Source organism: Papilio machaon, chromosome 18 (genome assembly GCF_912999745.1).
Source record: "Papilio machaon chromosome 18, ilPapMach1.1, whole genome shotgun sequence".
Lineage (NCBI taxonomy): Eukaryota > Metazoa > Arthropoda > Insecta > Lepidoptera > Papilionidae > Papilio > Papilio machaon.
Window position 1 is genome coordinate 992301 of NC_060003.1, and position 25307 is coordinate 1017607.

At 33.2% G+C, this 25307-nt stretch overlaps 1 protein-coding gene across 2 annotated transcripts in view; it reads right to left on the reverse strand.

The window, feature by feature from the left end:
* LOC106707920 (aryl hydrocarbon receptor) overlaps positions 1–25307 on the reverse strand; it is a 90433-nt gene that overhangs the window by 32718 nt on the left and 32408 nt on the right. The window contains exon 1 of one of the 2 annotated variants that reach the window (XM_045682092.1): positions 11574–11640. The gene's annotated coding sequence lies outside the window, so the exon portion shown is untranslated. Of the gene's footprint in view, positions 1–11573; positions 11765–25307 lie in introns of those variants that run through there. The other variant, XM_045682093.1, reaches the window with a different exon arrangement.

Genomic DNA, 25307 nt, shown 5'->3' on the forward strand with positions numbered 1-25307 from the left:
GCCGTTCTGCAAATACTTTCTATTATACATCCATCCAAAAATACGCATTTATAATATTAGTAAGATAATTTACAAAGCGTTGGTAAACAATGCATTTGAATTTATAGATACAAATAGTTATTTAATTTTTACAAACATTAAAGAAAAGTTAACGCAATTTTTTAACATTTCACCTTAGACTAGTTGTTGCCCGCGACTCCGTCCAGAAGGAATTAAAAAACAAACGTAATTACGCTATTAATTAATAGCCCATACGTATTCTTACAGACTATCTTCTACGATATACCTTCTAACAAATATCCATCCATATACAAACATTCGCATTTATAATATTAAGTAAGATTATTTCCTTTTTGTTTCAACTTTCACTGTTATAATTTGCTTCGAACCAAACTATTACAAATTGGTGTTCTATCTTAACCATACCAAATGTTTATCCCTGCTTACCTTTTACATTAAACAAGAAAGTAAAGTACTTTCATTGGATGTCTCACGGCTGTTAACTTCATCATCAGCTGAGTATAGAGCGTGACGGCCCACTGCCATACATAGATATCATCAGATAAATTGCTTTTCACATGTTTTCCTTCATTAATTGATTGTGTGGAGCATAGTTATATGATCGGTACTCTTATTGCGGTTAAGGAGAATTAAAAAAAAGTTTTGACTATGGGAGTAACCAGATTTTATTTGTTTACTTGGAATGATAACAACAGACAACTTACGATGTTTCTTAAGATTATATGGTCAACTTTCAGATATGTAATAATATCAGCAATATGTCATGATATTGTGTTATTACGCGATTTACACATGTTTGTTTCAATTTCAGCGCAATTTACTGATCCAGTAGTAACTGGAAAGTGGTTCAAACTAAGCAAGATTTGATAACTAACATTGGGACCGGTGAAACTGAAGAAAATCTTGTAAAATGGTTTCCAACCGTGTCAGATTTTACGGTACTAAGTCTACTTGAGTTAATAAAATTTTTGTTTTTGCGCTTTACCACACTTCTGCCTGATTTTAAGTTGTGATGTGCTAGAAAGATGCTACGCTCTAACTTAGTTAATTAGCTAGTTAAGTTATTTACATTACTCTTAAAGGCGTTTATTAAATGAAAATAAATTTATCATAATTTTAATTTAATAGATTGTATAAATGACACTAAAGGCGTGAAAATGTCGTTATATTAATAATCTAATATAACTCATATCTATTGATAAATCTTGTTTATAAATTCAACGTTAATTGTTTTAATTGCATATTTCTATCGTTTAATTAATATTGAACCCGTTAGAGACTGTTACAGCTCAATTTATAACTTTAAGTTTAAACACTAATTAAGTTTACGACCACTAAGCACCTGTTTGATAACTTGTAGTTCTTAGGCAACATCTTTGTTGAGTATAAAACTAAATATTAATCTAAATATATACATATTTATAAAAATGGAATGTCTGTATGTAATTTAGAGAAAAAAGACGCGTTTGTTACTGATAAATCTGGAACAGTTTTACGGAACTTTGCTGGGAAGATAGCTGATGCATGCGGGCATTATAGGCTACTGTTAATTTATCCTGCGCTGACGAAGTCACGGGCGATCACTAGTCTATATATAAAAGAGTTAACCTAAAGCCTAAACTACTGAGTGTAACCTTGAAATGTTGCATACAGATTTCTGGATTTATTTAGGCGAGTATTAAGGAAGGACTTTACGAAATTCATCTACTAAAGGTCTTCTAGCAAATAACCATTTAAACGAAACTTTATATTCATTAATTACTGTAACTAATCTAAATGAAATGATTTGATTAAAAAATGATGTAACATTTACTTTAATAAATTAATTTGTAGCAGAAATCTAATCAAATCAACCGGCGAAGTTATTATTATGGTTTCTATGATTACCATAAATCCTACATAAGTAATGGCATGCTTTATACAATGCCATACCGATACTAGGAAAATGCACAACCTTAATTACATGTATATAAAATATATAATTAATGTTGTGGAATGAAGTTATTTTTATTTATCAATAATTTTTATAACTCACCGTTAGTTTCTGAAACAAAATAGAGATAATAATGTTTTAACCGGGGATTTTGGTCTTAGAAAAACATGATTGGTGAAGTCATCATCATCATCATCATCATCAGCTCACTATACATCCCCACTGAGGGGCTCGCAGCCTACCCCAAGTTAGGGGTGACTAGGCCATAGTCAACCGCGGGCAAAGTGCGGGTTGGTTGACTTCACACATACTCGTATTTCTTGTCAGATATGTGCAGGTTGTATCACGATGTTTTCCTTCACCGTAAGAACGTCGGATAAATGTACATATGTAAATCGAAAATCGAAAAACACCTTGGTACATGGCTTGATTCGAACCCAGGACCTGCAGATTGCAAGTCAAGTGCTTAACGCCTGAGCCACCGACCCCTATTGGTGAAGTACAAAACGAAAATACGACTACTACTCAATAAAAAAAAACAAAGAAAAAACACCTGACACTCGGATGAAGAATACATCACTCGTTAAAATCGGGTAAGTCGTTTATGCTTCAGGTGGTGGATACATACATGCGAAAAAATTAACACCTTGGAGTTATTTTGGTTAAAATTTGCATTAGGATTTTTTTTAGTTTAAATTTCAGTATATAAGGGCTATTTATTGCTGTTAAATTGTAACACCAGTACATCATAATTAATTAGGGCAAGCATACATGGTGTACTTTTCAGTCTAATTAACATAAACTCATTAAACTCTGTCGGACGTAAATTACATTAATATGTCCTAATAAAAATATTATGTCAAGCCAGCGCCCTAGGGCTGGGTCTGTTATTGCTTAATCCGAAGGAGCAGCGGCTTTTCCTAAGTTAAAAAAAAATAATTACTATAATAAAGTTTTTACGACTTTCATTACCTCTTGGTCTGATGGACTTGGTTTAATTGAAAAAAAAAAGTAAGTAAAAGTAAGGAAATTATATAAGTTTCAAAAAGTAAAAAATAGTTAATATTTTTCTATGAGAGCTCTGATGCGTTCATGCACATTCTTATTTAACAAGTACTGAATGTGTACACAATATTTTGATTCTTATAAATGTTAGTACACAAACAAGTTCTGTACGAAAATATTGTTCACGATTTGGTTATAATAAAATTTTCCTTAGAGATAGACATAGCGCACCTAGTAAGACATCACATAGAGATGATATTACGCCAATAAAAAGTTTCTGATATTTGAAATTATGCATTAAAGTAATTAATTGATGATAAATAATTCATTAAAATCTGTATACAATATTTTAATTTTCAATACTTACTAGTTAATGTCCACTTGATGTAATAAAAAATGACATTTTGGGAATTCATTTTATTGGTTAGATTTCGAACTCAAAACCAGATTTAAAGTTGCTTTAGAAAGCAGATTTGAATAACCGCTGCGCTACAGAAACCTCATGCATAGTGAATGTAGTTATTTCGTTAAATTGTTTATGATTGTACATTTCCAGTGAAGTAGAATTACTAGAAAACAAATATTCAAATGCAGTTAATGCAGCTCTATAGCAGCTCTGTATAAATATTTTCACTTTCACGGGCTAAGTCGGGTCACTGCCGAAATTCTGTCACGCGATTCCGCCATTAAGGATTGTTGCCACCCCCTTCCACCCTGCGCCCCTTACCGAGGAGCCGGCGAATTTTACAAACTACCCTACGTAATTTGCCCGGTACATAATGCTCCCCTTCTTTAAGGGTAGCTTTTTTATGCGCACCCCATTGGACGCGAAGTTTGAAAAGGATATTTTTACGATATGCAGTTTACGTCTATGATTTTTCATTATGGAAGCAGCTATTTATTGTTATAGCTTCTTTCTTGAAGACAGTTTTATGCAATTTATATTATTGCATGATACTGTCTTCTGTTTCTATTTATATAAATGTACATAAGTTTTACTACCAATACTAGCTCAAAATTTTTATTATAAGGGAAGGCGGCAAATGAGCGGCGTCATCGACGCCCATGGATATCTGCAGCACCAGAGGAACTGCAGATGCCTTGCCGGCCTTTGAGAAAGAAATAGGCTCGCTTCTTGAAGGATCTTACGTCGTTTATAAACGGAATGTAACTGATAAAATTCTTGAAGGTATAACTAGAAGATAAGATTATTGAGGTTAACCCAGAAGTATATTTTCAGAATTTAGTTGAACACATATATAAATTTTAAACCTTTGTCTATATACTCTCTATATACTATATTAAAAAGTAGCTTATGTTTTTTAACAAAGTAATATATATTTAAGGGAAAAAGGCTAAGGAATACTCGAAGCGGCCGCCTTGGACTAGTTATGTTAACAATAGCGTATTTATAATTTACTAGCTTTTACCCGCGACTCCGTCCGCGTGGAACAAAAAAAAAAAAAGAAAACGGGGTAAAAATTATCCTATGTCCTTTTCCTGGTTCTAAGCTACTTGCCCACCAATTTTCAGTCACATCAATTCAGCCGTTCTTGAGTTATAAATGGTGTAACTAACACAACTTTCTTTTATATATATAGATAAATGAAAAGCTTACGGCGGGCGGATTCGTTACCCGCCCAATGTTATAAAGCATGTTTTTGGGGTAATTTTTTAATAAGTAAAATAAAAAAAGTCCTGAAACAGTTACTTAATTATTGTTTTAACTTTTAAATAGTTATTTAATATAATGATAAAATATGATTTTATATTTTTTCAATTGCTTTTATTAGAAAACTAATAACTTTGACAAATACCAATGTAGTTAGTACAATGGGTTAAAATAAAAAGAAATTGTTTTTTTTTTTATAAAGTAAAGTAGTGCAGCATTACACAACATACTATTATTTCTCTTCTAAACCTTATTTATTAAAAATCGCAATTATTCCTATAGAGAGTGAATCGATCCGAGCGAAACTAATGTGTCACTTAATACCGTCTTAAAACTTCAACACCCTGTATACCGCCCTAGGCCGTGTCTATACATGCGTACGTAATCGTGTGAGCGGTCCTTTATCGCGCTAAGTTTACGGGCTGTTTTACCTTTGCTCGTTAACCGGTTCGTACCGGTTTCAAGCGCGATTTAATATAAAATTACGTGGGCGTACTCGAATGTGGCGATAATTGCTAGAGCCACACTTCAGCCCTACTTAAGACCACGTTTATTAATTTTACGTGCCGTACTGACTTCTTAAACTTAAAGTGTCATCTTACTTATAACAAGTCTTTGATTTCGGACTAATTTTATCATAAAATCTCAAGAGACTCTGTTGAAAACTATATTAATATTGTAAAGCGGAAATGTTGGTTTGTTTTTTTGCATTGAATAGACTCCGAAATTACTGAATCGATTAGAAAAAGTCTTTCACTGTTGGATAGCTACACTATCCTCGGTTGATATAGGTTATATTAATAACTAGTTTTATTTTTTAATTCCGTGAGTAGTGGCGGCCAACTGCTAATACTTTATAAAGAGTTAAAGGAAGTCTACTAAACTTTTTATCGTAACTTGTAATATCATAAATATGATCGAAAATATTGATAAATACGAAGTAAAATATTTTACATGTTAGTAAAACTCTACTTTTAAATAAGGGAAATGTAATTTTATACCTTACCTTGTCTTAGAGTTACTAATAAAATAGAGTTGATCATAAAATTAAACAAAATAATGTTATGCATAATTAAATATTCCCCCGTAAAATTAATGTGTTTAAATCGAAGTTAAAATATGTTTAAAAAACGGGCTAAATTATTTATAAATTACCGCCTCATGCGACTTTCCCGAGAAATTAATTCCATTATCAGATCCGGAGTTTTTTTTTATTTGGTTTTCGAAAACAATTACGCCGGTAGGCGATAAAGCCAAGCTTTCAATGTGACAAATTAGATTTTTTTTTCCAAGCGCGGACTGTTTTATGAAATACAATCGACTCTGATAAGGCTAGTAATCCATCATAGTGTACACCTACGAGAAAAAACTTGTAGCCCCCGTTTGCACGGGCGCTTTTTTAACGCGCGATAATTAATTCAAATAGAAGAAATGCATTAACGTGCTATACTGTAACGTTTATACATCTCTCAGAGTTTCATTTTTAGCACTGGGAGAAGGAATAGTGAATTTAAAACGTTCATCACTCGAAAACTGACAACTCCGAGTTAACTAACTTAACCTAACGCGGCGTTAAAAAAAGCGCCCGTGCGAATAGAAGCTTACAGTATCGAGCTTTTACACAGAAATAATACAAAAATTGCTCGTCATGGAATGACAAGTAAATAATTAAAGCTTTTTTGTTCTATTTATGAAAAATCTCACGTATATTGAAATTAATTAGAGTGGCCAATGATATTTTTAATCTATTTTTTTTAAAATTATTGTTAAAATTTGCGACATAGATAATAATATAACCAATTAAGTTAAGTAAAGATGTATAACAAAAATAATACGCAATTTCTTTCTTAAAATTCTTTAGAGGAAATTTTCTTTTAACAAAAAATATCAAAAACATAATTACGTGATTCGAATTTCACTTTTACTCGTTCACAAACTAATCTTAAATCTTTATATTACTTTAGAAGTTGTTAATATTACATCTAGATAACATAATTATAAAAATCTAGAAACTTTTCTTAATATCAAGTTAAGTAGAAAGTTACTTAAACGTCACTTATAATTAATGGATTCATTATTGATTTGAAAGATTAAAATATAAAATATATTGTAATTAAAATTACGTGTAAGTTTCTTAACATTATTAAAGTCACTGAATCAGAAAATTAATCCAAAGAGGGTGGAAAATGTAGACATGAATAAGCCAGGGTTCAGTATATAAATATAATAGCGTCGCCCGTGACTACGTCCGCGCAGCATTAAAAAAAAACTTAATAAGTAGCCTATGTATTCTTCCAGACTATGTTCTACATCTGTGCCAAATTTCATTAAGATCCGCTGAGCCGTTACGGATATATTTTCAAACAAACATCCATCCATCTAAACATTCGCATTTATAATATTAGTAAGATTTTTTTATGTGACATCGTAAAATTACAATTGAAGATTTCAATCTATATAGACAGCTAAATATTGTTAAAAAAATTTATGTTATAGTTAAACATGTATTGAATTATATGTGACAATATGAAAAAATTAATCTGATCAAACCGAAGGCTATTAATGTCTTCTGGGTTTGCTTTACTAACTCAGAAGGCCTGGTCTGGAGTCAAAATATTTTGATGGGTTTTGAGGAGAAGGCTCAATGGATTCTTTTGCTTAATATAATTTAGTGCTTGAAATTTATTTAAATAGTCTATGCTAATTAATGCTTTATCTTACTAATATTATAGATGCGAGTGCTTAGATGGATGGATTTTTGTTTGAAGGTATCTTCGGAACGGCTCAATGGATCTTGATGAAATTTTGCGCAGATGTAGAAGAACACATAGGCTACTTATTAAGTTTTTTTTTTAATTCCGTGCGGACGAAGTTGCGGGCGACAACTAGTGTAATTATTTTAAATATGAAAGGATTCCTAAAAACAAAATCCTATCATGAATATGAACTCGCAGAAAGTTAAAAGGTGTTTTAACTTTACTTGTTTATCAGATTCAATTATATATTCGTCGAGGCGGACAACCTGACTCATGCCATAAGCCAAATTAGCTTTTAATTTGTTTTTCATAACAGGGGGAAAATGACTCAATTTTTTTTATTATTTACTATTTCAAATTTTCTTTTCTTTGTTACAATTAACATGACATGGGGATAAACAGTAAAACTACGGCTAATCGTGGGGTTTCTGACACCAAAATATTGTTATTGATTTGATTTAGCTAAAGATTTTGGTATTAGAAACCAACGATAAGTAACTTAATTTTATGTATTTGTTTTTTGAACAAAACAAACACAACAGCAGAGTTCGAAACACGTCCGAATGTGATGGTGACAGATATCAGAGTGGCAATCCGGGAACCACTCCTTACAATTTTAATTTAGAATTCCATAGATGTTTATTTAAATTTAAAAGTGTAACAATTCACTTTTAATTAATTTAAAAAAAAAACAACACAAGTTAGGCAAAAGTTTTCGTTTCTATATTTCATTCTAATATTACTAATATTATAAATGTGAAAGTTTAGATGGATGGATGTTTGTTGAAAGATATATTCAGAACGGCTCAAAGGATCTTGATGAAATTTGGCACAGATGTAGCAAATAGTCTGGAGGAACACATAGGCTACTCATTAAGTTTTTTTTTTTAATTCAGCGCGGACGTAATCGCGGGCGACAGCTAGTCTTGAATAATTCGAACGATACAATCTAACAACAATGAAAATGGAATGCGCACAACTCCCTAAACAGGGGTATATGGTATGAATTTTTTATTACTCAAAATATCAACGTATCTATACGTTAGTTGGGCAAAGCAAACAACAGCCCTCTCCCTCTTTTCACCCCACACCGCTCTGGTACCAGCCGCGGCTAAGCACGGCCCGGAAGACTTGCCTCGTATCGATCCCATGCTAATTCGCCGCCTTAACTTAGATTTATTGATGGCAATCCGAAACCCGGGCAATGACGCGAATGGAAAAGTTTACAGCTATGTATTAATCTGACTAAATATATAAGTTTATGTAATACCAGATGTCGTCCAAGATTCCGTCTGCGCGGAATTAAAAAACATAATATATAGCTTATGTGTTCTTTTAGTCTATGTTCTACATCTGTGCTAAATTCTATCAAGATCCGTTATTCCGTTCCGGTGATACCTTCGTTGGATATTTGAGTAGAAATACAAGCTAAATGATTGCGTAGATCCGTTCGGTAAATTATTGCAGGTAACAGAAGAAATTAAAGTCTATAATTGCTTAAGTAAAAAAGAAAATAACTATATCACAATACGTTTTAGAAATCAAAAAATAAATTTATTTGTGTGAGTGAAATTTTTCTAGTGGTAGAGTAAATTAAAACATTGCACACAACAGTGTGACCTGAGAACAATTTTGCGAACAAATTCCTTTGAAACACCCGGACAATAAATTATAAAGCTACCGGTAAACCGCGAAGTATTCAAAGTTATATCTTTTGGTAAGTTCCTATGCGGCCAGTGTCCCGCGGCGCATATCCCCGCGCATCGAGTGCGCTGTAATCGATGCTTCAACAATCGATTTACTTAGAATTATCGATATTTTTGATTGTACAGTCAGTGAGAAAAGTGTTAAGAAATCAAAAATGAAAATGTAGCCAAATAAACTACAGACAGAAACACTTTAGAAGACGACTTTTTTAAGGGTTAAACTATTGTAAACAAATTTAAGTCAGTAATTGTGTTGGTGATTATAATTTCAAATTAGTTAACCTTGGCACACAAAACGTGTGGTAATGGGAACCGACACTCATCGACCCAATCAACACTAACAATCAATACGAAGTAGGTACATGTAATCAATCGGCGTACATCCCAAGAACAATGGAAAAATGATAATTACAAAACATCAATTAACATTCATTAATAATGCCAGTGCAAAAAACCTTAGGATAATAATAAAACAAAAGATGAACGGAGAATTTTTGTATTTCAAAGTCGTATATCTAAACGATTACCTCATGACACGGTTACGCTTGGTAGATTCAAAGTTACGACAAAGTAAAAATAATTAAACAAAAGTGACTCATCAATTCATACAAGTATTCCACGCGACTGTACTCTCGGACAGATAAGTGAGTTACAATTCACGTCGCCAATACGTTAAGTGGCCGACTGTACAATAAACCATATAGCAATAGCCCCCCACTGATTTTTATATTCTGAACTCGTTCAGAATAAAATTATAAAGGGCATTAATAACTCACTAAGTGATATATGTATATATTGGTAGCCGACGTATGCAAAGTGGGTATTTACTTTTTGTGAGTTGGATTTACGCGCCCAATTACCGTAGGTGTATCTTGTATTGATTTGTTTTACCGTCAGCTGGTTATACATCTTTTTTTAATCGCTTCGTGCTATCTTTGATTTCTTTAATTTTTATTGAATAGCAATAAATCTCTTTATCTGACTGATAAAGACGTAGATAACTTACGTTTTAGTAGTATTATTAATGATAGCAAAGTACAATATACCCTTATTTATTAAAGTTATAGTTAAGTTATTCGAACGTGCTTAAGGATTTTTGGTTCAAAAGTCTTCAGAACCAGTAACTGGCAAAATAAGATCCATTTTTACTGTTATATAAAACAAGCAGTCGGTCGCGACTCCGTCCTCGCCAAATTAAAAAAAAAAACTTAATAAGTAGCATATATGTTCTTCCAAACTATCATCTACATTTCTTTCGCATTTATAATATTAGTTAAATTATAATATTGTAGAGTCAGATAATGGTATTTACGTATATAGCTTATAAATTTAAGTTAAAAAATTTACTTAATAATAGTTACCTAGGTACAACTTTATTTTACTTTTATCAATATGTACGGTGTTACACTATTTGAACACGATTATTTTGTTCTTTTAAATGTAGAGGTTAATTAATATTCGTTATACGTCTGAACGTTATTTATTAGCCGTAAATTGCCAAGAATTTTACGTCATAAAATATTTTATGCTAAAATTTAAGAAAAAACTATGAGAGAACTCTTGTACTGATCGCAAGCGACGATTTCGACCATGATTTTAACAGGTGCAATTGACAAAAGTTCTAGTTGAGCAAATTTTCTTATTTTTTACGTTTATTTTGGGTTAAACCAAATAAACACAAACTTAAAACGATAAATAATTTCATCTGCCGATATGATGCTATTGGTAATTTTGAATAACAAAAGAATAACATCATAAAAACAGTAGTTCTTCAAGCTGTCATAACCTTAACAAAAAGGTATATCCAAGCAATCGCAAACATCGATTCGGAATAATATCGATTACGTTCCGCGGAATCGAGATCTCGTCGAGAGGCGAGCGCATTTATTAATACGTGGCGTAGAGCGCTATAAAATATTCAGACAACATTAAATACGTGTCGTGAAACACATTTATAAGTAATCGAATACAATCGGTATGCGGGATCGATTCTAAACTCGATATCTCGCTTTGATAAATTAGCGTTTGATTAGTTGAATTATTTAATTCATGCTTTCTTGCGTAACTGTAGTAGCACGTTTGACCTTTAATAGACTTTTAATTTAATTATAATATTTGGCTGCTTTGTTTCTAGTCAGCCATCTCTATGATATGTTAAATAGCTTCAGAATTTATACCCATGTAATGTAATGATTTGTGAATCACATTGTCTAAACATTGTTTAAAAGATTTTATAGTGGACTATAGCACTACAATTAATGATTTATAGAGCGGACATTAGAAACAAAACTACAAAAACAAATCGAATGTCAGCAGCAAACAAACGTCTAGTCATGATTTACTTTATATTTCGTTTGGTCTCGTCAGACGTTATACAAATTTTAAATCTTTCTTTACTTGCTCTCCTGCTCTACACACCGGATAAGTTCATATTGTAGAAGACCCTACAGTAAAGGGAAATTAAATAGTATCCCACGTACCTTGGAAGTAGCTCTTGGTGCGCAAATAGCTGACTGAAAGGCGTAGGATGGAGAGGCGATCCAACTTGCTGAGGATGTTCTGCTCGAATGGTAGCAGCGATGCGAGCGTGTCCAGCTCCGCGTTGAGTCGCTCGCGGTGCCGCTTGCTCGGATTGCTCTTCGTGACACCGTCCTTTGATGGGGGCTTGATACTGGAACAAAAGAAATATACCTAAGTTTCTAAGCTCGTGATTTCGTCCTTACAATTTGAACTGTAACTTTAGTAATTTGTACTGAGAATTTTTGAAGAGTACATTTATATTTGTAAGTCTTTGTAGGATGCGTCATATTCTACACATGTTGGAGTAATGTGGGAATCAATACCTTTTCTCAGTCTGTCTCCTTCTGTGTTTAACAAAGGTTAGAAAAAGGTACAAAAAACAACGCGTGTCTTAGTTATTTTTTGAAAGTTACTTTAGCGAAACTAAGCCGCTAGCTGGTTTGCCACCTTCTCAGTAGCAAAAATTCATTTTCAAAAGCAAATTGTAAAACGTTAAAAATAAATTGTTACATAATATCTGTTGTGGAAATGTGCGAAAAAAAAATTTAGAAATTTTATCAAGTAAAAAAGTGTAACCGTTAGTTTCACACCAGAACAAGCGACATTATCACGGTGAGCTTTAGAAGCCGAAAAAGCTCAGCGCTTGAGCTTTATCCTCAAGTTATGCAAACAAGCTTGCGTGACTGAACACTCGTTAGACCAGCTACTGTTCCTAACTCGATGTCACTAGTAACTTGTATGACTGATCTGAATGTTAGTTACTCTGTGCACATCTCAAGTAATTGCTTTGTAAGCTCCTAACTTCAATTTTACATTTAACGAAGTTGTTATTAAAATGTTCGAATTAGACTTTTTAAATGTTGTTTTTGAAACAAATGACAATTGTTTTCTGTAATTTGCTTATTTTTTTAATGATTACAGAGAAGCTATTCAAAATATTTTAATTGCGTAAGTTAATATCTTTTTAACTTAATTTAGTACGATAGACATGAATAAACAAAGAGAAATAAAAAAATCTTAAATAATTTCTTACTGATATAGACGCTTTTCTAATGTAATCCATTTGATTAACATTTGTTCACATTAAATTACAAGTGAAGCAAACAAAATAACGTATTTGTTTTACTTAATTTGTACTACACGTCTCTGCCATAGGTTACTTTTAAATTAGTAATGTAGACGTTAGATGTCATAGAGTCGATTATAACTATTTATTTTGGAGTAATATAGTTTTGAGATTTATTATTTATTATAAATATTTGTTAATTTACGGCTAAATAATAGATATAGCAAACCCATCGGAATTATAAATATTATATACGACTTATAAGTAAATTAAAGAGTATAAAGAAAGTATATAAAAATGTCATGTAGCTTAATGATAGAACATTTACCACGAGTTTTTATTGCCAAAATAGATACACAAAGACATATGTTAAATAAGAGATACGACACCATGTTTTTTGGAAAGTATCAGCAATGTTATCTCACAAATTAATATTTGTACATAGTACAATTTGTACAATAAAATAAATAAAACTTATTAGTCGACTCCATGTAGTCTCTGTTCGAAATGACTGCATTACATTCGGGCATTACTCATTGCCGCCCGCCGTTTTTGTTGATTTATTCAGAGGTGGGATATCAAAAGTACCACGGCCTTTGATAGCCCGCAACAATTTGTATCCATACATGATAAACTTAACATTGTGAATTACACCCTTACTACATATGTTTAAGGTTCAAAATACGAAATTAAAATATGATGTTGGTAATCGAATAAATCAATGACCGATTATTTCTATAAATCGTAACTCGATTAAGTTATAATCGATGTCTATGAAGCGGCATAGCTAATGACGTGCAGATAATATATAGATCATTGCATTAAATAAATGTTCTTATACATCCCCTAGCCATAGCCATAGCATAGACATAGCCCGTAGACATCCGCAAATGCAGATGTATTGCCTATCAACGTAGATGGAAACGCACAGAAAGAGGTTATTTCTCCTTCCTGTGCGTCTTCCGCCAAATCCACTTCCCCTTCCCATCCTTCCTTTCCTAATAAGAAAAGGGTGGGAAGGGAAAGAGGACTAAAATTAGGCCTCCGGCACCACACTCATGAGACGAAACGCAGAATTGCTTCCACTTCGTGCCTGTCTTCTGTATGGTCGTGGTATTTCACCGGTCGACCCGGCCCAACAAATATTGTTGTTGAGGGATCTACCTACCACTGTGAATTATTAAATTGAATTACTTCCCCTTCATGCCTGTATTTTTGTGACTGAGTAGTCACTATTTGCCTTGAAGGGGCATTTGGTAGCGGCTTGAGATAGCTGGGCGCAGATGGCGCTTAGCCTAAACCTTGTTTAAGAGTAACTAGGCTCGAAGCTCCCTCAAGAGCCTCGGCTCGAGCGAGCGGGTTATTCCTACAACCGCTATTGCTGACTCAACCACACTACGTGACAATACCACTAGTATTCGAAAGTTTTAATTTAATTTTGCAATATATCTGATTGTCTCCGCTTTGATTAATAACGCGTCAAATGGAAACACAACTGTTAAAAAATGTTCAGTTTTTAAAATTAAATAAAATGGTTCTAGATTCGATTCCATTTGAAATAACTCGTTCTTTACGTGTCACAATTGAAAAGCGTATCGAAATCGCCTTAATTAACGATTTGTAACTGTTATACGTGTTATTAAATAGTCCACAACCGTTTTATTCGGTTTCAATTGTTTTTTTTTTAATTGCTCGAGATTCAAACGTGTGTCTTAATTTCTTTCAGGATAAGTATAACTAAAAATAAGATTGCGTTTCAAAAAGGAATGTGCAAGCAATCACGTAATAGAGTAACATATGTAGCTTTTCTATAGGCAAATAGTCTGTACTTTTCTAGCGATTTTTGATAGATTAAGGATACGCATATTTTTATTTGAAACGAGTGGTTATTTATAAAGTAGAATGGAACAAACGCGCCGTGCTTTAGTATTAACAGATGACATATGCTAATGGTTATTCCGCAACACCAATTAAGTATTGATGGTATCGTCGTAAATCTTACTAATATTATAAATGCCAATATTTTAGATGAATGTTTGGATGGATAGATATTTGTTAGAAGGTTGCGTGAACGGTTGCGTGAATCTTGCTGAAATTTGGTATAGATCTAGAATACAATTTGGAAGAATACATAGGCTACTAATTAGGTTTATTTTTAATTACGTGTGGACGGAGTCGCGAGCGTCAGCTAGTAACATAAACAATAGAAATAGTGTTGTGAACGAATACAAAGCGTTGCTATTAACTGAATCGAAACAAACGTAGCGCAAGGAGCAGCTGATTCTCATAGTTAAGTGTAATTTGTCCCAACTCTAACGAACATTTAATCGGACCGACTTAATCGTGCTTTTGATTTATAAACATTAAATAAAAAGTTTTAGAACATTTTTTTACCGTTATCATGTTTAGGGGATATAGTAAGGCTTAAGAAATTATACAAAAGACTGCAACTGTCCAACAATGTTTTTGTAGGAATTTTTTACATCTAGAGGACGCTTATGTGCTGTTTAGTTTCACTTTTATCCACCAGTGGGCCTAGCACAAATATTAGTGACAATTGCCATGGATCATCAACGGCAAAATTTGTATTAAAATTTGTGTAACGCCCCCTATCAGGCGTAAAGTACACTAAAAATCTCATACTAATTTTGATATAATTGACGATGAAAATACGATGGCGATTTTAATTCGTGATAATATTCGTGATAAGTCCTCTGGACACAACTACGTAAATACTTCATCTGTCCGCTCTATAAATGATTTCTTGTAATATCTTTAAAATAAAGTCGTACAAAGAATTTCTAACATATTTCTTGCGTAGAAACTTTAACGGTTTATGCACTTTGCATTTTATTACTTTCTTTAAAAATCAAAGAGATAGTTATAATTTAAGCCGCTTACACTATCTACTGTCTTGTCAATTAAAATACATCTTACTGTTTTATTTTAAATTCCTTAGATGAAATCACAATTAAGAAACCGTAAATGCATATAATTTTATACTTACTACTCATATATCTTGTTACACGTAATGGTATAAATAAAGAAAGGGTTTTTATACATTTTTACATATTACTAGCTGTCGCCCGCGACTCCGTCCGCGCGCAGTTAAAAAAAAATGAAAAATAGATGTTGTCCGATTCTCAGACCTATTGAATATGCTCATAAAATTTCATGAGAATCGGTCAAGCCGTTTCGGAGGAGTACGGTGACGAAAACTGTGACACGAGAATTTTATATATTAGATGTAAAGTACCATATTGTGAAGATATCTCTTAAATTTGGTTCTTTCCGGAAAATCATTAGTCGAAATGCTTTATAACCTTTTGTCACCTCAACTCGATAGCTTAGAAGTGAGTATAGATTTTAAACAAATCAATAAGATTGGGATGAACGATAACATAAGTTAAATAGACGCGTCCAATTAAAAGAGTGAACGAGTGAATGACCAGGGCACAGACGGTGAGTGAATGGGTGTCGTGCAGTCATGCGAGCGCGCTGTCACGCATCCAACGAAAACGAAATCTTTACTACACCTTCCGTAGGCTAAAGGCCCTGTGTCACGAACAGTCAAGGGCCCCAGTAACGTGTTGCTGAATGATATGCGAGCTTGCATCGGTCACGGTATTGTTACAAGCTAGTACTAGATTACTACTGCCTAGTCTATTCAAAATTAAGATGGACTAGCTTTTACCCGCGACTCCGTCCGCGCGGAATAAAAAATAGAAAACGGGGTAAAAATTATCCTATGTCCGTCTCCTAGTTCTAAGCTACCTCCCCATCAATTTTCAATCAAATCGATTCAGCCGTTCTTGAGTTATAAATGGTGTAACTAACACGACTTTCTTTTATATATATAGATATAGATTTCATAATACATCTTAGAATCTGTACAATGTATAATCTGTAGAGTTCTAGACGGTTGTCAAAAAATATTTGCAATTCGATTGTATCCGTACATACGATACGTTTGATGCTTACAGAAATCGACTGTTTATGGATGAATTAAAACGCTGATCTCCTTCGACGACTTTTTTCTTAACCGACTGCCTCACTACTCTAAATGTTCCTAGCAGTTGGACAACAAATTTAACAGTACCATAAATATTACTTTATAATGTAAGGTAATTTACATGAATATTTGGCTGTAGGCTATCTCCATCTTTCCTCTACGAGAAAAAAAAAACATTAACAAAAAACTACGTAGGAAATAGTTTAGCTTGCGTCATAGGGACTGTGTTTACAAGTCTGTCCGTCATATGGTATAATTATAAGTGCATTAGGAAGGTCATTGACCGATGGGTTAAGGTCGTCTTTTGTTTTTGGCTACGAACTACAAAGTTTAGGGCCTCACACGAACTCAATTGAAAGGTTGAAAGGAAATTAAAAAAATTGTCGCTTTTTTAGAATGTTAGGAAGGAAACATTCTTTGAAAGAAAGAAAGGAAGAGAGAAAAACATTTAGCACATTCACATAAAGCACATACAAGGCAAAAACTTGATATAAAAGTATGACAAATAGAACCTTTTCGGGTATCATTAGCTCACTATATGTCTCCACTGAGAGGCACGGAGCCTACCCTAAGTTAGGTGTTTAGGCCATAGTCAACCATGCTGGGCCAGTCAATTTCTTCGTGTATGTGCAGGTTGCATCATGATGTTTTCCTAAAGTCCACATGTAAATTGAAAAACATATTAGAACATGGCGGGATTCGAACGTTGAACCTGTAGATTACAAGTCAAGTACTTTAGCCCTGAGCCACAGACACTCTGCTGAGCCACCGACGCTTTGCGGGTGTTTGAGTGTATTTAATTCATTGGATAATTCCAGGGATGACGATATGTTTACAGAGAGATTTTGTTCTTATAAAACAACGGTTATAAATTTTTCGCTTATTTAATTTTTATGTTAAGGTCATTATTATAATTCAATAAAGCTCTAGCAATCAATTTATTTATCATTCGTAGTACTCTGAGTATTGCTGCAAAAAAAAAAAAAACAATTGCATCTCAACCTTCGCTGTGTAATTAAATAATCGAATACAAAGAAGAAAATCTGAGAGAACAATGAACATTATGTACAATAATAATACAAAGCAAATTTAACTTCAACATCATAAAAATTAAATTCAAAATAATTCGACAGCAAATATTGAATTTAACATAATTTTCCATATTGTTAGAAACAAATGATCGTTAGAACACATTGTTTTACAAAGAAAAAAACAACTTAAAATTATGCTACGTAAAGTTGTTTTTTGTCTGCGTACATAAATCATGTTTATAGTCGGCTGCATATGTGTGCCAAGTAAAATTAAGTATGCCAATATCATAAGCATTTTCGCTTCATTGCGTACAGCCTTCGTTAGAATGGCCGTTTTCCGTCGATTTTTCTCGCATACTTCTATTCCAGTCAAGGCCTCACATATGGGAAGAGTTTTTATTCATGATGGTGATTATGTTACTAAGATTATTTCAATAAATATCCTCGGCAGTTAGAAGCATTGCAATAATATTCATAGAAAAGTAACTAGTCAATCTTTTTATACTCTGCTGTCTTCTAATGGACTTGTTCAAGATCTGATTGTGACTCGTTTAACCTAGGATACTTTAATTACATCAGTAGTTGAATCTGCGAGCAATCGCCACTGTATTTCATGTACTGTATTGGAATTCTGTTGTGGATCAAGTCTTTCTGTAATCTCATAAAGAGACTTGCCTATTAAATTGTGTTGAAATAACCTTGAATCCTTTAATGTCGCTAGTTGTCTCTTTATCTTCTTCAACTTTCTCCATATCTGTTATTTATTCAATAGTTGTTGAAAAAATTGGTGGTCAAATAACATCAGTTGAAGTGAAAATTTTACTATTATTGCAATATTTCCTTGTACGTATAAAGAAAATCTATTATTTATTATTCAAGCTATTTTTCTCCTTTACATTGCGCCTGAGTTTTTTTTACTTACTGATTGACATTAAATCGTAGCGGTAATGCTTGAGTTGCCTTCACTCGTTTTACATTTTATGTTTCTTTCAATGTTTACGTTGACGGACCGCATCATACATGTCGTCTTAGAAATCATGTTTTTTTTCTATTGCTTTTTATTAATTTTATGCCAGTGACCAGAGCTAATTCTGACTTTCTATGATTAATTTTTAAATGTTTTATATACTTTTTTTTGTGATATTATTTTGTTCATTGTTTAGTACTTGTTTCAGATAAGAATCCGAATGAACCTATGTTATATTGCGATGTCCTACTTTGCGTTAGCTCTTGCTGAAAAAAAATACAACATAATTTTTTTACTGATCAATGTTAATGTGGCGGACATCATGTTAAACTTACTATAGATTAAAAAATAATCACTATAAGCAAATGAAAACTACAATTTGCTAACGAAATTTGCAGGTAAATTAATGTTTCACTAGTTTCTGTGAGCAAACACAGGTCATGTGTATTGTAAATGGCACAAAGTTGAAATAACTGTTGTAACAAATGATTACTGCAAATCACTCCAATTGTCCACAAATTGCTCGCCGGCCGTTGTTTGCGATATAACTAGAAGCATTTACTTCTATAGTGAAGAGTAATGCATGATCATTCGGTTAATTTTTAAAATATACCAGTATATATGTAGGTACATTGTATACCTAAGTCCCGCCATTAATAGCGGTAGAGCAAAACTACATCAATTTTACGACTTAGATGGCTCCACCACAGTTAAAAAGACTATCAAGTGAGGTCCTGGAGGCTCAATTCAAGTTCCACTTAACAGTCTTTTCATAATTGTATACTCTTAAATTTATTCAGTTATCTTTGAGCTTTTCAGCCAAAAATATTCTAATAATTTTCATCACATTAACGCGCCATCTTCTTTCGAAGATCGGCAACCATTAACGGTTCTGAATAGAGAACGGTTGAACTTCCACCACTCACGTTAGTTCTTTATCTAGGATATTCTTCAGCCTACATTTCGCTTTCCTCGAATCCAACTCTGTACGAAAAGTAATTCGTATTTATTATTATTGCTACCATACTACGATTAAACGGAATAGATACTATAAATAACAGACAACACAAGTATCATGATCACTTGTACCGATTTAACCGTGCAAATAACAAAGGACAGGCGCCCCGCAGACAATGGACATGGGCGCATTGTGAGCAGGTATTGTGAGAGTATAGACGTCACCCTAACGTTAACTCCTGTCAAAATACAAAGGGCCCCCGCTTTGTACCGCAACATTGATACGAGGGTTGTAATAGGTATGGCGATGTTTAGGGTTGGGCGTGAAAATCCGTAAAGAAGTATCTATGACGTATATACTTAGTGTGTTGTGTAGAAGTATCCGTGCAAATATTATAACATTTAATTGAAATATAACATTATAAATTGAAAACTAAATTACTATTTTCGGGAAAGAGCACGAAAGATTTATGACTTAAATAAAGCGAAATTAACTTTACTAAAGTTTCGTGATATTCTTCTAATTTAATCTATTCCTTCTCTTTGTTTATGATAGTTTTATCAGTAATATTGTAACAGATTTAATTTAAGTATGTATGCAAAAGAAATAGTAACTGTTATTATAAGCATGTTCATTACGCGTAGGCCCCGAGCGAGCTTAATATAATTTTAATAGAGACCGATCTCTGGTGAAAAACAATTCCGTTAACTTTTTTATCATTTTGTTAGTCGGGTGAAAGTTTATTTTACTAGTTATAAGAATATTTAAAGTATGGCCATAGATTGACCTCATACTTTATCTTACTAATATTATAAATGCGTCTGTGTAGATGGACGGATGTATGTTTGTTTGATGGTATCTCCGGAACGGCTGAACAGATCTTGATGAATTCGGCACAGGTGTACAACATAGTCTGGAAGAACACATATGCTACTTATTATGTTTTTTTCATACCGCGCAGACGGAGTCGCGGGCGACACCTAGTATCTAATAATTTTATTTAAATTGGCTAATAATTGTTTTTCGTATTTAGTTGGTTTAAAAAAGTTATGAAAATTAGTGTTTGTAGATTTTTTAACTATCTGCTTTGAGAGATAATCACATAGTTACTGCTTCGAAGTATTCTTTAAATACAATGGTACGTTGAAATCAGCGATAATAAAATAAGTAATACTTTAGGTTCCAATTATTTGATTGGCAACTCAAATTACAACGGGAATGGGGTACCATTTAAAACCGTCAGAGCTCGGTCGGGTCAGGTAAATCCAATACATTTACCGCTGCAACCCTCCAGCGGATGGGACAATGGATCCGGCGACCGCACGCGCGTGTCTAATACACTTTAAGTACCGCAGCATTGGAGGGGTTAACTTAAATCGCCGTGCGATTTTGCTTACACTAATGGATTGGAACAGAATACTGTAAAGGTCCAGTGGTATGTTTAAATAGTTGAACACAAGGTCCTTTAATGTAACAAATAATTTATATTATCCAATTGAATTAAAATTACTTTTTTTTTAAACAAAAATTAAGGAATTACGTACATATGTTACTAATTACTTACAGCTTAATTATATCTCAGGATATAGTAAATTAGAAAAGTGGTAAAGAAAATGTTAGCTATTGTATTTAAACTCACAGTCTTCTCTTCAAATAGTAGTACTGTAATCACATTTATGCAAACATCAAAGAATAACAGTTGAATTCAAGGAAATACTTCACCTATCATTTACCATCCAGTTAACTGTAAGCGAGTTTGTTGACGTCACAGAAAAAAACTTAACAAAAACGCATCACAACATTAAAATAGAAGAGTACAGTGCGAGGGCTGGGCAGTGATCACTGATATATGACTAATTAGAGAGATCATTTGATACGGTCAGAGACCGCTCGAGCGAGGCAACAGTTTTTGTACGAATCTCCGCAACTAAAGACAACGCAACGGAGTAAGAAAGTATACGCTTCCAAATGAAGACATAAACTACGCTGAGACATTTCCATTTAACAATGTATTCATTATTAAATTGGTCGCTGGTTAAGACCTAAATCTATGTACGAAACATATCGTCATCCCTGTCATTATCATTGACAAAACAGAAATAACAATACGTTTTATACAGAGATAGTAGATGAACAAATGCGAGAACATTATTCAAAGACATTATTAACTATCTCTATCTTTAACAATTATTATTCCATAAGGATGGTCTGACTATTGCAGTTGCAATTGATTTATCATAAACTAGCTTTTGCCCGCGACTCCGTCCGCGCGGAATATAAAATAGAAAACTGGGTAAAAATTATCCTATGTCCTTTTCCTGGTTCTAAGCTACCTGCCCACCAATTTTCAGTCAAATCGATTCAGCCGTTCTTGAGTTATAAATAGTGTAACTAACACGACTTTCTTTTATATATATAGATAGATATCTGAGAAACACAAACAAAATATCACAATTAAAAATTATGCATTTATTGTAAGACGTTTAACCAAACTTACTAAAAATAAATAAAATATATTTCTGACGTTTAGAATTAAAAATTTTCAAGCAACTGAAACAATTAAAAACTACAAAATTAGGATTGTTAAATATTGTTAAAGTTAAATAATATGGAATGCCATTAATTAGATACTCTCAATTGGCACAAAATAAAATAACACTCGTCCGCGGCGCACAAAACATTCCTTTACGCTCGAACAGAATTGGAGATACAAAAAAAGCGGCGCACGCCGGACCTGCGCGCAGCCGGGGCAATACAGTAGTTCAAACAGTGAAACTTGATATTTGGATCAATAAAGGGGACTACACAATAATGTTATAATCTTTTTTATTGGTATGGAGTTTTTTTTTTCTTTTAAGGGAATTTTTTTTGGATAAGACCCACCCACTAATGTAGTACGATGACACACTTAAAAAAAACATAATAATTATAAAGTTCATAAAACTATCATTCCTATAATTCGGCCTTTTAAAAGTAGACCGATATAAACATTTATCCTAACCTAGACCATCAAATCAGTCAAATCACGACCATGACTGTTACAACTGCATCGAAATGTCAGGTGGTAGAAAAGCCCGATCGTAAAAGGAATCTCGTTTATTTAATAGTTCTTTTAATTATGTTTTAGGCAACATAATTCTCAAAAATTTACGTCGTCAAGACCAATTCAATGTCAAAGTAAAAAATATTCGTATATTAAAAGATACTTGTATAAAAAATAGTGACATCGCGCTCATTCCCTTTTTAAAAAAAACAAATACAACGGTATGTTACACAAGTTACAGCAGTGAAATAATTTGGTTCACACAAAACTAGTGAACAGGTTCCTTAATATTAAAATTCTCGGAATTTAGCGAGATCATTCCGCTTCAGTGGACCCATCGTTTTTCATAAGACGATGCAAATTTTCTACATCGCACGGTTTATTAATTTGACTAAATGTTTTAACCTCATTTTTTTGTCTTATTACAAGAAAGCTTTTACTATAATGATCCACGATTTTCAAATATTTCTCTACCATATAATTTGTGTGTAAAACTTACTAAATAAAATCCTTAACTAGGAATAACGCAATAGAAACAGTTACGTACTTCAACTTCTTGCTTTTGGTTAAAACGATGCCTTAAAGCAATTTCCATCTCACTCCTCTTTTCTCCAATACTGGCCACTTTACAATGTAACTATAAGTCAATTGAGAAAGTTCTTTTCTTTTTAAAATAACCCTATATTTTTGCTTTTAAATGACAATCGCTTTTATAGTAGAAAGTTTCTTCTTAACGATTAAAGTCTTAAATTAAAAACATTAAAAGCATGAGTAGCAGTAGTAGTAGGGGCTCAGTTTTCCGCAACTCCACGACAAGCGCGTATTTTGCGTGAAGGCAGGCTGTAGGTTACTCCAGCCAGCCCAGCCAGCCCAGCAGTCCCTTAATGTTGCTGGTGATCTCTGGCGGCGACCTCGGTGGACCGAGGTATTTGACCGTGTAGTCGGACACTGCCCGGCAGTGTTGTATAATATGCAATGCCGTTTCTTCTTCCTCCATGCAAGCTCTGCATAAAAGATCAAAAGCATGAACAATGACTTGTATTTTTGCGACATCTTTGAATACATCACAACTTCATTGTTATTTTCAAAACGTTATGTATATAAGTATTAAATAAGTAACATTTCCTACGTAAATAAAATTTGAAGTATTAATTTCAAAACAAATCTATGCAGCTGGATCCAAAAATTGAAGCAAAATATTGATAAACAATTACAAAAATAAATATCAACACTTCCAAAAACATATTCAAATCTTTAAAGTAAAGACAATGTTCAATTCATTAACTATTACTTATTATTTATTTAAAAAAAATACTGCAAACAACATAGAAGTCTAGAAACCATCGGTATTCTAGCAACCGCTCCATTTTACGAAAATACGTCAAGGATATTGATAAATAAAAAGACTTAATGATTGAAAACTAAATCGGTAGAAAAACAACCAAAAAGCGCACGCCTCCGTGACCTATAATTAATAAACATTTGATATTTCTACCGCAGTTCTATTGCTTAATAATACAAAGTTCTATTGTTTTCAATTACCTTGTTAATGATTTGGTTTAGATGTAAAAATTGCAACATAAATAACTTTCATTTGTCTGACAAATTAAAAAGAAAACAAAATACTCTAAATGATAATCTCACCTAAAATGTACAGCCTCCCAATGTACCAATATGTTAAGTTTCAAATATAGCCAATTACAAAATAATCCGATTAAATTAATATATTTTTCAACACTTTTCAAAAACTAAGATACTTAATGAATGTAAAAAATATTCTTAACTATTTTCTCATTTATTTCACAACTCACAGTAGGTGTTACATTGTATGTAATTGCGTTTGTTGGATTTTCTTCAATTGCACTTCCGAACGCGGCGTCAGATCTGAGCGCTTGCGTTCAAATTTTGTACGCTCTAATACAACGATTTCTAATTATGCAGTCTATGCTGGGATTGGTTCTAAATTTAGATTTATAATTATATTACAATTTACATTCAAATTATACAAATACCTACACATTTACAACTGAAGTGGACGTTCCGAAGAACACACTTTTCTATGGCGCGCGAACTTTTATTGACCTTTTTCCTTTCTACGCTAAATTACACGTATGTATAACATATTTTGATATCAATAAAAGAGAGTAAATTGTACAATGTACGGGGAAAATCTCGAAAGGAAATTCTCTTCACGGTGCTCATAAAAATGGAGCCGCGAAACGCGGACATTGTGGAATTACCTACTTATTTCTATATGCTAAGACTTATGGAATTACTGGGCGTTCCCGCTCGCGCGTATCCATGGTAACACCAATAAATAAGCAATTCAACATCAAATAATCCACGAACGACCATTGTAGGAGTGGCTGGTAACGAGATTGTTGGATAATCCCGTGTGTTATACTATTAGTGAAGGCGTGTCTGTGATTATATGGACATCGTTCAGTTTAGAGATACCAGATGCGTTTGTGCCGGCAGCCGGGAAGGCGCGAATGGGGGATAAAGAGGCTCGGACGCGGCGGATCGCGATGACTGATTGGCGATCGACCAACTTTCTTCTAACACTACTACATTAAAGTAATTTAATTTAAATCCATCTAATACTATGATTACAATA